Source organism: Amblyomma americanum, chromosome 5 (assembly GCF_052857255.1).
Source record: "Amblyomma americanum isolate KBUSLIRL-KWMA chromosome 5, ASM5285725v1, whole genome shotgun sequence".
NCBI lineage: Eukaryota > Metazoa > Arthropoda > Arachnida > Ixodida > Ixodidae > Amblyomma > Amblyomma americanum.
The window spans coordinates 170,310,172-170,322,365 of record NC_135501.1 but is presented as its reverse complement, the minus strand read 5'-3'; the positions used below and the strand labels follow the sequence as shown (position 1 = coordinate 170,322,365).

The 12,194-nt window shown below is 46.3% G+C and overlaps 1 long non-coding RNA gene across 1 annotated transcript; it reads left to right on the top strand.

The window, feature by feature from the left end:
• The first annotated feature begins 1,201 nt into the window (after window positions 1–1,201).
• Window positions 1,202–6,073, top strand: LOC144135269 (uncharacterized). The gene is made up of 2 exons (XR_013315423.1): window positions 1,202–1,379; window positions 5,894–6,073. It is a non-coding gene; the product is annotated as an uncharacterized LOC144135269 (long non-coding RNA).
• The last annotated feature ends 6,121 nt before the right edge of the window (window positions 6,074–12,194 follow it).

The window sequence follows — 12,194 nt, the reverse complement described above, 5'->3', positions numbered from 1 at the left end:
CGGAAGCCAGCAGATTAGGTGAGGGAACATATGCGGGTTAATGATATTCTAGTCGAAATCAAGAGGAAGAAATAGGCTTGGGCTTGGCATGTATTGCGAAGGCAAGATAACCGCTGGTCCTTAAGGGTAACGGATTGGAATCCAAGCGAAGGCAAGCGTAGCAGGCGATTGCAGGAGGTTAGGTGGGAGAATGAAATTAAGAAGGTTTCATGCATTGGGTGGACGCATCTGGCAAAGGACAGGGTTATTTAGAGAGACATGGGAGATGCCTTTACCTTGCAGTGGGTATATACTGATGAGGACGATGATGATGATGATGTGAGCCAAATGCTCAAGTTGCGACGCTACCTAGCCTTCAAAGCGGTGGTAGTCGCTTTTGGATACGAGCAGATGGAAGGAGTTACTTTATGGGTATATTGACACTTCATAGAGTAAACATAATGTCAATATTTGGCCTCTTAAACCAAAAATTTTTAACGGACAGTCTACATACTTCTATCGCCTGCATTCTTTTGCGCCAATCAAAACCTCAATGCCCAAACAAACTAACACAGGGGAAACTGACTCATCGAGGAAGAGAATGAAGAACACATCGACTCGGGATTAGGACGTCAAAGCAATGCACACTGCTGAAGCTATGAAGCGACAAGAAGGCGGCCAAAATAAGCGCCGCCGAACAGGAGATCAAGCCGACCGATTGCTACGATTCGCGCCTTCATACTTTACCAGTCGCTACACAGTACATTTTCCTCAAAACTTCCTTCAAGATCAGTTACCATGGTTCTGGACACGTGGTTGGTCTTGTTGTTGAGGTGGAGGCGTGAACACAGCTGTCGTTCTTCAACGACTGGGGCAGGCCGGCTGCGTGTCCCTTTCAAGTTTCGGGAAGAATGCCCTCAGGCGCACTAAACATTGAGCGCTTTCCCTGCAGAAAATCCAAACCAGTTTCTTAGCACCGTACTGTTAGTTCAACTTCACCAGGAATTTTAATTAGGCAGATTACTATAATCTAGCCCAAACTGTTTTTTTACTTTTTCTTAGCACTTCAAATAAAGATAATCTTTCAGATTGCTCAATGTTTCTAATTTTTGCTCGGCTTGCACCGTTTCGGTGACTCCAAATGCCTTGTGTGAGGAAAGGACTATTCACGACAGCACACATAATGTCTATTGTCCTGTACTGACACCTCATTTCAGGTACACCAGTCAACAATTCGTCCATTTGCTCTCTGCCTCAAGTAAACGGCAGATGCAGAGGGCTGTTTGAGATGTGGCACTATAACTCTACCAATGATATATGCTCACCCTTCACATATGGAGGATGCGACGGCAACCAAAACCGGTTTGAAAACTGCACGCACTGCATGGAGTCATGTAGCAGTAAGTAGAAAACTCTCTCTTCAACATGCCTTCTTGATATGCTCTTTGACATTCGACGTTCAATCACAGTGACGTCTTCTTGGAATTACTTCGCCGAAAGACGTCAGCGCATATTCTGCGGTGACAGCAAAGCCTAAAGTGCTGCAAAAAAAGACCAGCTAAGATAAGTCTATGCTAACCTTGATGGAGCGAGAGCAGGCACCTAACCGGGCAGTCACCTGTGATACACCGAAGCCCAGCTGTCAGAAGCACATACGAGTTCGTGAGACTTCAACGCCGACCGCACGGGAGCGCACATGTCTTGAACGTAACTTGCATTTAAATATTGCGACACATTTGACGAAAACCGCCCGAGAAGAGGTTGAGATACTCCTCAATTAGTCCAAGTCCTTTATTTTCACTTTTATCGGCGGTCAACGTAAAGGGAACAACACCGGCTGAGCGCTCCGGCCACAGGTGCTGCTGTCAAGCTTAGGTTTACTGCAGGCTGAAGCCCTGAGGAAAAGTGCCTCGCCGACATCCAAGTTCTGCGGCTCTAAGCGTAAATAGAACTGCTCTCGCTGCAAAAGAAAAAAAAGTAAGATTGCAAGATGGCCTGCCAATAATGACTTCGACAGGTAGCCTAGATTTAAATTCGGAAAATGAGATTTGCGCCGAATACAAACCTTTGAATGCCACTTCACAAAGCTTTAAAAATATGAAATAGGCAGCTGTTTCCTCCTCTCCTGCACGAGAAATGAGAGGAGTGCAGTGATCCAACTTGTTTGTTCAGCTGTCTATTTTACCTTAACGGTAATAATGCTCTGTTCATTCACGGAGAATTTTAAACAGAATGTAACGAAGTTTACAGCGATCAGCCCGCATGCAAAAACTGCTAAGAGGAATATCTACTACACTGAGAAGAAAAATATAAGACAGAAGGTAACACATTAGCACTGAGAAATCCATTAATTCACTGCCGTGGTTTATTGTCATCAAGACAAAAGCTTCATCTGAAAACTGGTTCTGTCTCGAAATTGTGACTGTGCTGCAAAGTATTTCCCGGAAATATGAAGCCACGCGTCTATATTGTCCTAACCTCTGGTAGTTAACTACACCTCTTGATATATAACGCCAACTACAAAAGTGCGTATTTTCTATTTCCCGGATGAGATTTAGCTTAGGATGGATTTACCTCAGGTTGTATTTAGGTTGGGAAAGCGATGGTCATTAAAGTACTTAGGCTACCTAGGTTACGATTTAGCGTTTCGCTTGCACATCAGGCTTGTGTTTAAGCTTGGGCTGCGACAAAGCAAATGGTTTTAGTTCTTTGTATCTTACAGTTTAATGTTTCATGCGTTTGATAAATTTGAACTCGAGAAGAACATGTTCAAAGATACCAGATAAACGAAGCAGCCCTGGGAGGGAAACGATTAAGTACTTAATCGAAAATAGTGTTTGACAGTGCATGAGGCCAGTGTTTTGAAGAAACGTAGGGACACAAAAAACAACATGCAGTGGTATTTCTCGGTGCGTCAAAACTTCGGTACCGCACATCGTATGCGTAATTTCATACGTGTTCTTTTCGCTAGCCTTAAACGCAGTAGCCAAAATGGTTGCGCAGAGACTTTGGCGTTCCACTATTTGGCCAAGGGTCGTTGACAGAGTACCTGCAGGTTCGATGCCATTACAGTTAAGGTGAATGCAAAAATACCAGTGCGTGGAGCAATTTAAATAAATTTTAAAAACCTGAGGCTGCCAAAATTATTCTGGAGGACTCCACAAAGGCATTCCTGATAAAACCGTCGTCGTTTCCCGCCGTCGAGTTCGACTTAGCTGTCATATCGAAAGTTCCGTGCGAAAAAGTCAACGCAATTCTTGGTCCCTTTCATTTGTCCAAACCCAGAGCTTTGCCAGAAACACTCTGCACAAGTGGCACTAATATTTTGCAGTGATAGGAATTGATCGTTTATTTTAAGAAGCAACACACGATTCCGGAAGCTTGAAACCCACAGTATGTTAACAATGGGCTGTCGCTATCAATGAGGCGTGCTAAGAAGCTTATTAAAATTTTTCATTGTGTATGCATTCCTATGTTTCAAGTTCTTTTTTATATGCTGTTCTGCGGCACTGATTTTCAGACTGGGTGCGTCAATCAAGACAGGATTTTTGTGCTACACTTGTGTAATCCGTTGGTAGAGGTCGGCATTTCGCATTGCATTTTTAACTTTGACATACTCGCTTCAGCAGCTGTGTGGTTTTCATACGGAAAACCTCCCACTTTGGAATAGCAGAGGGCGGAAACATTCGTATCCACCCCTATTTATCTCTTCTGTTTGACTTTTACTGCCGTATTCCTCCTATCTTCTGTGGGCTTCTATCAACGCATTGCATCTCTCCGGCATAAAGTGAACAAATCTGAAGCAGGTGAAGTGTCATCGTCCACTGGGATTCCTGCGCGTACCTCTGGAAACAAACTGCAATATTTCGTGTTAGAACAATGAAAACCTTCTTTTAACGAATTCCTTTCACAGTAGAAGGCTAGGGGCCACTAAACTGAGGCTATAGAAAAAGCAAAGCAGGATTTGGCTAGATTCACACTGCAGGAATTGTAACACACATCACGAGCACCATGATATTAAACAGGACGTAACTTCCTTTGTGCACATCGAAGCAGGTTGAGATAAGCGGAATAATTAACCGATTCACTGGGGAGCACGGTAATATTAGGTCAGGTAGAGGAGCTTCTTAAAACACAACCACAGTCAACAAGATGGACGGAAACGCCAAGGTAGTTACCCAACATTTCAACAAAAAGACTCGTCTTCATCAGACGAAAATAAATCCTCTTGACCAAACGTTGGCTGAGCACCTTGAGGGCCTCCTCTCTTGTTTACTTTGTTTCTGTTCAATAAAGAGGGCAGTTTTGCTTTGCTATCCAAGCGAAGTATAGTTTTTGAGCTGAGAATGTTCTAGAAAGTTTTGTCTCAGAAGTGCGTCTGACGATAACAAATCGTCTTGTCGAAACGTTCACGAAGCACCGTGAAGGCTTGTTGTTCACTTTTCTGTGTTGCCATTAAATGGTGAGCTTTACTTTGCCCACCAAGTTATGCGGACGTTTTGCGCCCAAAATGATCGGGAAAGTTTTTTTTCACGAAACAAAAGGAACCTACTATATATTTACTCGGTAAAATGTGGCAGGTGTTTAACACAGTTAAACCTGTAGACGTGCCAAAACGTGTCTTCATTATTGAATTGGAGGGGACATTTAAGCCCCGCCTTAAGGGCATGACGCGACAGCTCTAGCGCATTAATGCCCATATATGCAGAATTTTGCCAATTTTCTGCTAAGCATTCATAGATCACTGCGAGTCCTGTACCAGCGGAGTGGCACAGCGGTTAGGCGACGTGCCACTGCACTGGCAGGTAGCTGTTTTCATGACAGCCACCTTTAGGGTGTGTGCAACCGATGTTGCTCTACCCCTTCAACCTCTCGCGCCCAATCAATAATTTAACTCCCACCACACCACGATGGTCACTTTCCCCAAATCTGGTGGGCTGGTTGTGATGTCGCCGCATGTTTACGTGACCCAGGCAGCGCGACAGCCTTCTCCCATTGGCTACAGCTGGAGCGACGCTGCTCCCAACTAAACTGATCATCTTACCCGAGTAGCTAAAGTAAGCTCGGGTTAGTTCCGAGCAAAAAGCTCTTGTGCTCTCTCGCGTGTGCTTTACTGCATAAAAGAAGATAATAAAGGTCTCTTGTTCAGGGTTGGTACATCTGGAGCAGTGCTTTCGTAGTAATGATCAAGCTTTTCATGCAATCTCATGAAGGTCACTTTGTTTCTCTCCGCGCATGTTTTCATTTGCATGATAAAAAATTTTAAAACGACGCGGCCCGTACAGTGACTTATGCCTCTTTCAATCATATATACACACCACTTCGTGACTGCCGCTCAAAAACAGTCTATATTCTGGTTGCCTAATCAAAACTGGGCTATTTTAAATGAGTATTCGACGCAGTCATTGCTAAGCCTGCTAAAGATAACAGGGAGCCTGGCATCACTATTTTGCGGCGAAACACGGGTCAATGGCTTGTGTACTCCATGGCAGATCGTACAGCGCTGGTTAGGAATTCCAGGGTCTGGTGTAGAGAGCACCCCGCAACTAGCTGTGTCATATAAATAAATTATTTACTGATAGGCGAAAGCTGGCAATCAGAGGCAGCAGTTAGATTTTGAAACTCAGTGGAAGAGACTGCGGTGCCATCGGCTCAAGCGCCCGTCTCGTGCACGGGCTACCAACGATGGCGGTCAAGCGGAACCTTGCCGCTTTGTCTAAAGTACCTAGATAGATAGCTAGGTACGCTGGTCAGTCTTATTCCAAAACCTACGCAGAAACTATAGCTGCGCATTAATATTCTTTTGTACATCAGTCTTCTTTTATAGTATCGAATGAATGAATGCAACAGTTTTCCGAGGTATTGAAAGTAAGGCGTCGCCTAAATTGTCTTATTTGTTTATTTCCCCATGCAGCAAACGAAAATCGAACACAAATTTGCCGACAGCTTGAACAAGAGGCTGACGAAGACTACTATTCGGGATGGGACGATAATACAGGCGGTGGTGGCTACACCGCTCCGCCACGTGAGAATTACTATGAGTACGACGACGAAGAGTAAACATTTAATAAATAAAGACTCTCCTTATTTTCAACGTGTAGAAGCATGAAGTTACATTGATGGGCTCGCGTAGCATATTCTAGGTCTGGCTGAGATGGCGTCAGACGCTGTTTCTCTTCACTTCTGTGTAGAGAAAAAGACTAACCACCTCTGTTCTCACCCTGCTTCCGTCAGTGTGGGCTGTTGTGCAATAGATTTTCAACAAATGTTTGCTCTGGTGAAATCCTGCTTAAGCCAAGCGCTGAGCTGATCGGCGCAAAGCAAGCTCGCCTCGCTGTCCAGCGCCCGGCATTTAATTGTCCAAAGCCCATGCTTGGCCGGGCCAGCACGTCTTGGCCGGGCCAGTACGTATCTGGGAGATTTGGTTGGTTACAATCATTCAAGGGAAGCAGTGCTGCCATACGACGGGCGAGGCCAAAAAGCACACTCGATCACGTATAGTTGTGTCAGCTACGTGTCATCACCCGTTGTCTGCCAAGGCTGCTTTTCGCAGAATGATTGTATATCTTAGAACCAAGTACTATCGGGGGATAAAATTGTCCATGACTCGCGAGCTCCCACAAAAATATCGCTTAGTCAATTTTGTGTCTGGGCAATCTGCTGTAGAAAGTGAACTTCACTAAAACATCAGTTCCGAAAGGTGAGGCAACGTAGAATGTTCCTCGAACAGTGTACGGAGCACCGTTTTGGGCCACCCACGATGGCATACTAATAGCGCCTACAGACAATGTTTTCTGTGCCGATATTAAAGATCTTTTTTACATCGATAACTCTCAGGCGCCCGTCCCTGGCTTTCTTGTCGTTGTCGGCGTACGCGCGCCGACCGGTGGCGCCAGTCAACCTTGGTTGCATAAGCCTACGGGTGGCTCTGTTTGGAACAGCGACCAGCCAGTGCCGGGATGCATCACTTGACCACTACACCAGTGCAATATGAGGCCACTGTATCGTTTCTACCTCAAAATATCCCCAAAACTAAATGCCTCGATAACTATCCTTGAATCTCGCGTTGCATAGGCCTAACCGTCCTCAGAGTTTTTTTTTTTATTCTATTCAACACAAAGAAATATTCCTAGCCGTTCAATCTTGTACTGAAGAGCATGGCGCTGTGTCTTTCCTGAATGCACTGGGCATGTCAGTTCAAAGTAAGCGCCCGTCCGTGTCACTTTCTTCTGCTCGCCTGCGTTGGCGCTTATTGGTTACGTATCATGCACCAACAAGCCCAGCAAAAAGTTCTTGTTAAGAGAAAATAAATGTTATTTTTTCATAATCATTTGAGTCCCCGGCTTAGAAGAAAATGTTCGTTTATTTGCGCACGCTGGCCCTTTTATTCTACAAGTCCGTTCGCAAACAGAATAAATCTGATCATGCAAACTCGTCGAAAAAGCCGTGCTGTGCCATTTAGTCTCCCTGACACCTGATATTGCGACTTCTGTTTGCGCATGCTCAGAATTTTCGTTCACAGCTTTTGCAAATCGATTAATCCCGTTCGATGCCCACCTTGGCTATAGTTAATGGCCCGAGATGACGGTGTGGAATCCTATACAGCTGCTGCGCTGTTTGAATGACTTGGCGCGCTCGCTGAATACTTCTCCCCGCACGTGGTCTCTCGATAGCGCACGAACAGCGTAAAAAGATCTCTTAATAAAATACGTTGCGGGCCTAGTTGGCGATTCCCGTCCTGTCATGTTCTATGTATCCGTCTAAATATGCAGTCCTGTCTAGTGACCATGTATGATGAATGTTTTTAACCCAGACAAAAAATAGCAGTGGCTTAGCTCGGCTATGCCAGGATATACATAGCGTGAGCTACGCTGAGCCGCTGAGCATCAATTGCCGCTGAGCAGCAATTTCTCTCTCCTTCTCCATGGCTATACCAAACTGGCAAACGCCCCGCTATATGTATGCCCCAACTAACACCTCTGCGCATGCGCACAAAATAAGAGGAGCTATCAAGCGGCTGCGTCGCAGCGTCAGACTTGGCTACTGCGCAACGGAGGCGCACAGCTGGGCATGCGCCGGCGCCAGTGCGTCTGCCGCGGCTATGTCCGGAGAGGCGCGCGCGGCGGCTGCAGAGCGAGCGGCTCCGGCGCGCCAGCTGTGCGCCGTTTGACATCACTGCTCCTCGCGCATGCGCAGCACGGCTCTCCAGGAGCCACGCGAAACTGCTCAACCTCGGCCAGTACAGCTCACGCTACAAAAAAAAACCGCATGGATCGAATCATTCTAAGGTCGCCCGTGGCTGGAAGTGCAGGACCTTCGCTGGACCTTCTGGTCGCGTGCTCAAGACCTAATGCTACTGTATGGCATGAAGACTGATACAGCAGGTCTACAGGTTGCTCGCAGCAGGTTCAACTCTTCCTTTTTCGGTCGTCAGGGCTGTTGATGAATCCGGGTAGTGGAGAGCGAAAGGTTCTGCATGTGAGAAGTCGCCGACCTTTGAGCAAATGAAGAAATAAGTATTGCTGGTCTTGCATAAATTATCCCACATTATTAAGAAGGTGGTTGAAATGCGTGGTGTAAGAGCTGTGTTTTCCGCACCTCGTAAGCGGGATTTCCTTTTGGCGAGAATTCAGAAAGAGGAATGGAAGAAAGGAGTATGTAAAATGTAGCACGTGAAACCCTTCATCGGGCGTAAAGCTGGTGTTGTTAACCGCATTTCTTTGGCCTGTGGAAAAGTGTATACAGGGAAGACTGCCAGGTGTACTCATAAACGCTTGGAACAAAACAGCACGTCAAAATGAGAGCTGGCTGTTCAATGCCACAGCTGCAAAAACTCCAAAAAACCTTTTGCGATGCCCGATGATGTTACCATTTGAGAGAGAGGAAGGACCAAATATGGAAGGGAAACTTTAGATGCGGTGCACATTGGCAATCATAACGAAAATTGTCCAAGTGATACGTCCCTGTGTTTAACGAACAAGAAACATGGCTACCTGGTTGGTTTATTGGTTAGTTTATTGTGTTCAACGTTCCAAGACGACTCAGGTTATGAAGGACGCCGTAGTGAAGGGCTCCGGAAATTTCGACCACCTGGGGATCTTTAACGTGCACTGACATCGCACAGTACACGGGCCTCTGGAATTTCGCCTCCATCAAAATTCGACGGCCGTGGCAGCGGCGTTGCGTGTGTTGTTTTTGTCTGTCTCGTGTTTCGCTCTGTTTTCGACGCTAATCATGAACAAACTGGCCCAACAATCCTTCCTTTTGCTCTCTGCAAAGTCTCAAATTTAGGCTATGATTAATCATTCTCACCCAAGAAACAAATTATGGTTTACGGGTTCGAAGCCGACTGCGGCGGCTGCGTTTTTATGAAGGAAAAACGCTAAGGCGCCCGTGCGCTGTGAGATGTAATTGCACGTTAATAATAATAATAATTGGTTTTTGGGGAAAGGAAATGGCGCAGTATCTGTCTCATATATCGTTGGACACCTGAACCGCGCCGTAAGAGAAGGGATAAAGGAGGTAGTGAAAGAAGAAAGGAAGAATAGGTACCGTAGTGGAGGGCTCCGGAATAATTTCGACCACCTGGGGATCTTTAACGTGCACTGACATCGCACAGCACACGGGTGCCTTAGCGTTTTTCCTCCATAATTGCACGTTAAAGATCCCCAGATGACAGAAATTATTCCGGAGCCCTCCACACCGGCACCTCTTTCTGCCTTTCTTCTTTCACTCCCTCCTTTATTTCTTCCCTTACGGCGTGGTTCAGTTTTCCGCCGATAATGAGAAAGAAACCGCCATATCCTTTCCCCAAACACCTAAACCTATTATTATTATTATTATTATTATTATTATTATTATTATTATTATTATTATTATTATTATTATTATTATTATTATTATTATTATTATTATTATTATTATTATTATTGGAATGAGCGTTTCAAAGCGACTCAGACTATGCGGGACGGCGTAATGAAGGGCTCCGGAAATTTCTACCACCTGATAGGGTTCTTTAACGTGCACTTACATCGCACAGCACACGGGCCTCTAGAATTTCCCCTTCGTATAAATTCCACCGCCGCGGCTGGGATTTCACCCGCGTCTTTCGGGTTTGGAGCCGAGCGCCATGCCAAATGAGCCATCGCGGCTGCGAACTCCATCTTGTTTTACAGGGAGAGTTCTCGTACCGAGCACGCCACGCGTGTAGCTTCACTTTAGCCAGGTGACACGGGTGCTTAGCTTGGTAACAAGCCGGACGGCTGCGCCACACAGGGTAACTGCCTGGAGCGTGGCCAACCGGCGAGTAATCGCCCGGCGGGAAGCGCGACAGACACAGCCCAAAAAAAGTGCGAACGTGAAGGAACGTGAGCCAACGGCGCGTCCCGTGGGAGCCGAGCAGCATGAAGCCCGCCGCACATATCAGCTCGCGTGACGTCAGTGCGAATCATGGAGTAACATCACAGCGTGTAGCAGCTGAATTGCTACGGGCCATGTGCAGTAGAACGCCATGTGCCGCAGCGCTGACCAATCGTGGACACCATTTCAGTATCTGGTAGAATATGCTGAACGCGCTTGAACTATCGACGCCGGCTGCAGGCAGCATCGCCACCAGACAGTGACTGTGTATGAACGCTAACGCGTCGATACCAAGAGGAGGCGGCCTAGGCGTATACATGGTCTCTAAGCGAGCCACTGGGCGACTTAGGCAGCCATGCGCGCAGTTGGAGCATCTCTCGACAAATAGTGCGCTTCAAACGAAGCCTAGGAATGCTGTCTTATTTCCCTCTCTATCTGAGCAGCTCAGTCTTTTGTGATCTTGCAATTACTTTAGGATATCACATTTCTTGTTCCTGTGTGAAACGAGTAGCGAAATCCCTACGAGAATCCGCTACCGCTCGCCAATGGCGCATGATGTGCAGCTACACTGCAAAAGTATGACGCCTTTGCCGTTAGGACCCTGCAGGCCAAAGTGGCGTTCAGAGCCCTTATAGGCCCAAAAGAACGCTTTCGATAGTCTGTGATCTCAGCCCCACCAAGCGTACATAACTAGAACGAAAAAGTGAAAATCTATGAAGCTAACAAATTGTTACCTCTTCTAAATATCCAAAGTTTGCATTGTTTTATTCTTTGAAAGAATGCTTACACTTATGCGCAGGCCACAAGTCATTAACATAGTAGCAGCAACACGGAGTGCCCGAATCGTTGGGATGATAAAGAAAAGCTGCTGTTGAGAAGCTTTGGGAATGTTCGTTAAGGACGAACTGTAAAGAAATTAATTGGTCACTGCAACGAGTAAATAAAATACTTCGCTTCCGTTTGAAAACTACTTGCGCCGTCCGAACACAAATGTTACGAAAGTTTGACGACTGTTCAGCTTTTGAGCTCCAATTGGTGGCTGCGTGGCTATTCCTTTTCCGTTTTTATCCTTTAACAAAACGAGCGGCATTTGCTTGAAAGGGCTTCAACAACTGACGTCTGTACATAGTATTAGGAAGCGCCTTCATGTAATGATGAAGGGCTCCAGAAGAAGCTCGCACATAAGACATTGTTCCGTACCGTCTCAAATTCACTTAGTTTTTCCTTCAAGGGCAGCCCGAACAGAGCAGTAAAGAGGCGGTTCTTGCATGCAGGTACCCTAACCTAATGTTGCGAGATAAAGCAACGAGAGCAGCGAACGCGCGGAAAGTAGAAACTATTTCCATGAAACAACTAACGTCTTCATCAACAGGCGCGGCCACAATAACAAACCAAGAGCTGAGACGCATTCGTGGCCCAAATAAGCGCCGAGCTATATTGGAGTTTTCGAAATGTAGCCGCCTGAAATCAGAAACGCATACTCTGCCTCCCGCGCAAATGCTATTGGAGAAATTTGTGCACGCGTGAGAGGAATTCATCACAGAATCTCGGAACGAAACGCAAGCCATCTCTTGTCGAGGCGACCTTTACCCAGCTTTCTAAATTATGTGCCAGCAGGCCAGCGGCTGCGGCCAACAGCTCGGATAACAGGCATGGACGAATGCATACGTGTGCAACGAAGGGGAGACGGGATGCAGCTCGTAGGTTCTTCACGGTGTTTGCACACCCTGGTCATTCGCGCCGACAACGACTTTAATTCAACCACCACACCATGAGGATTCCTCCAGCGTCGCTTAACTATAACTTTGACAAACGTCCCGTGCTCCAGTCTGTAGCATTACAAGACATCGTAAGTA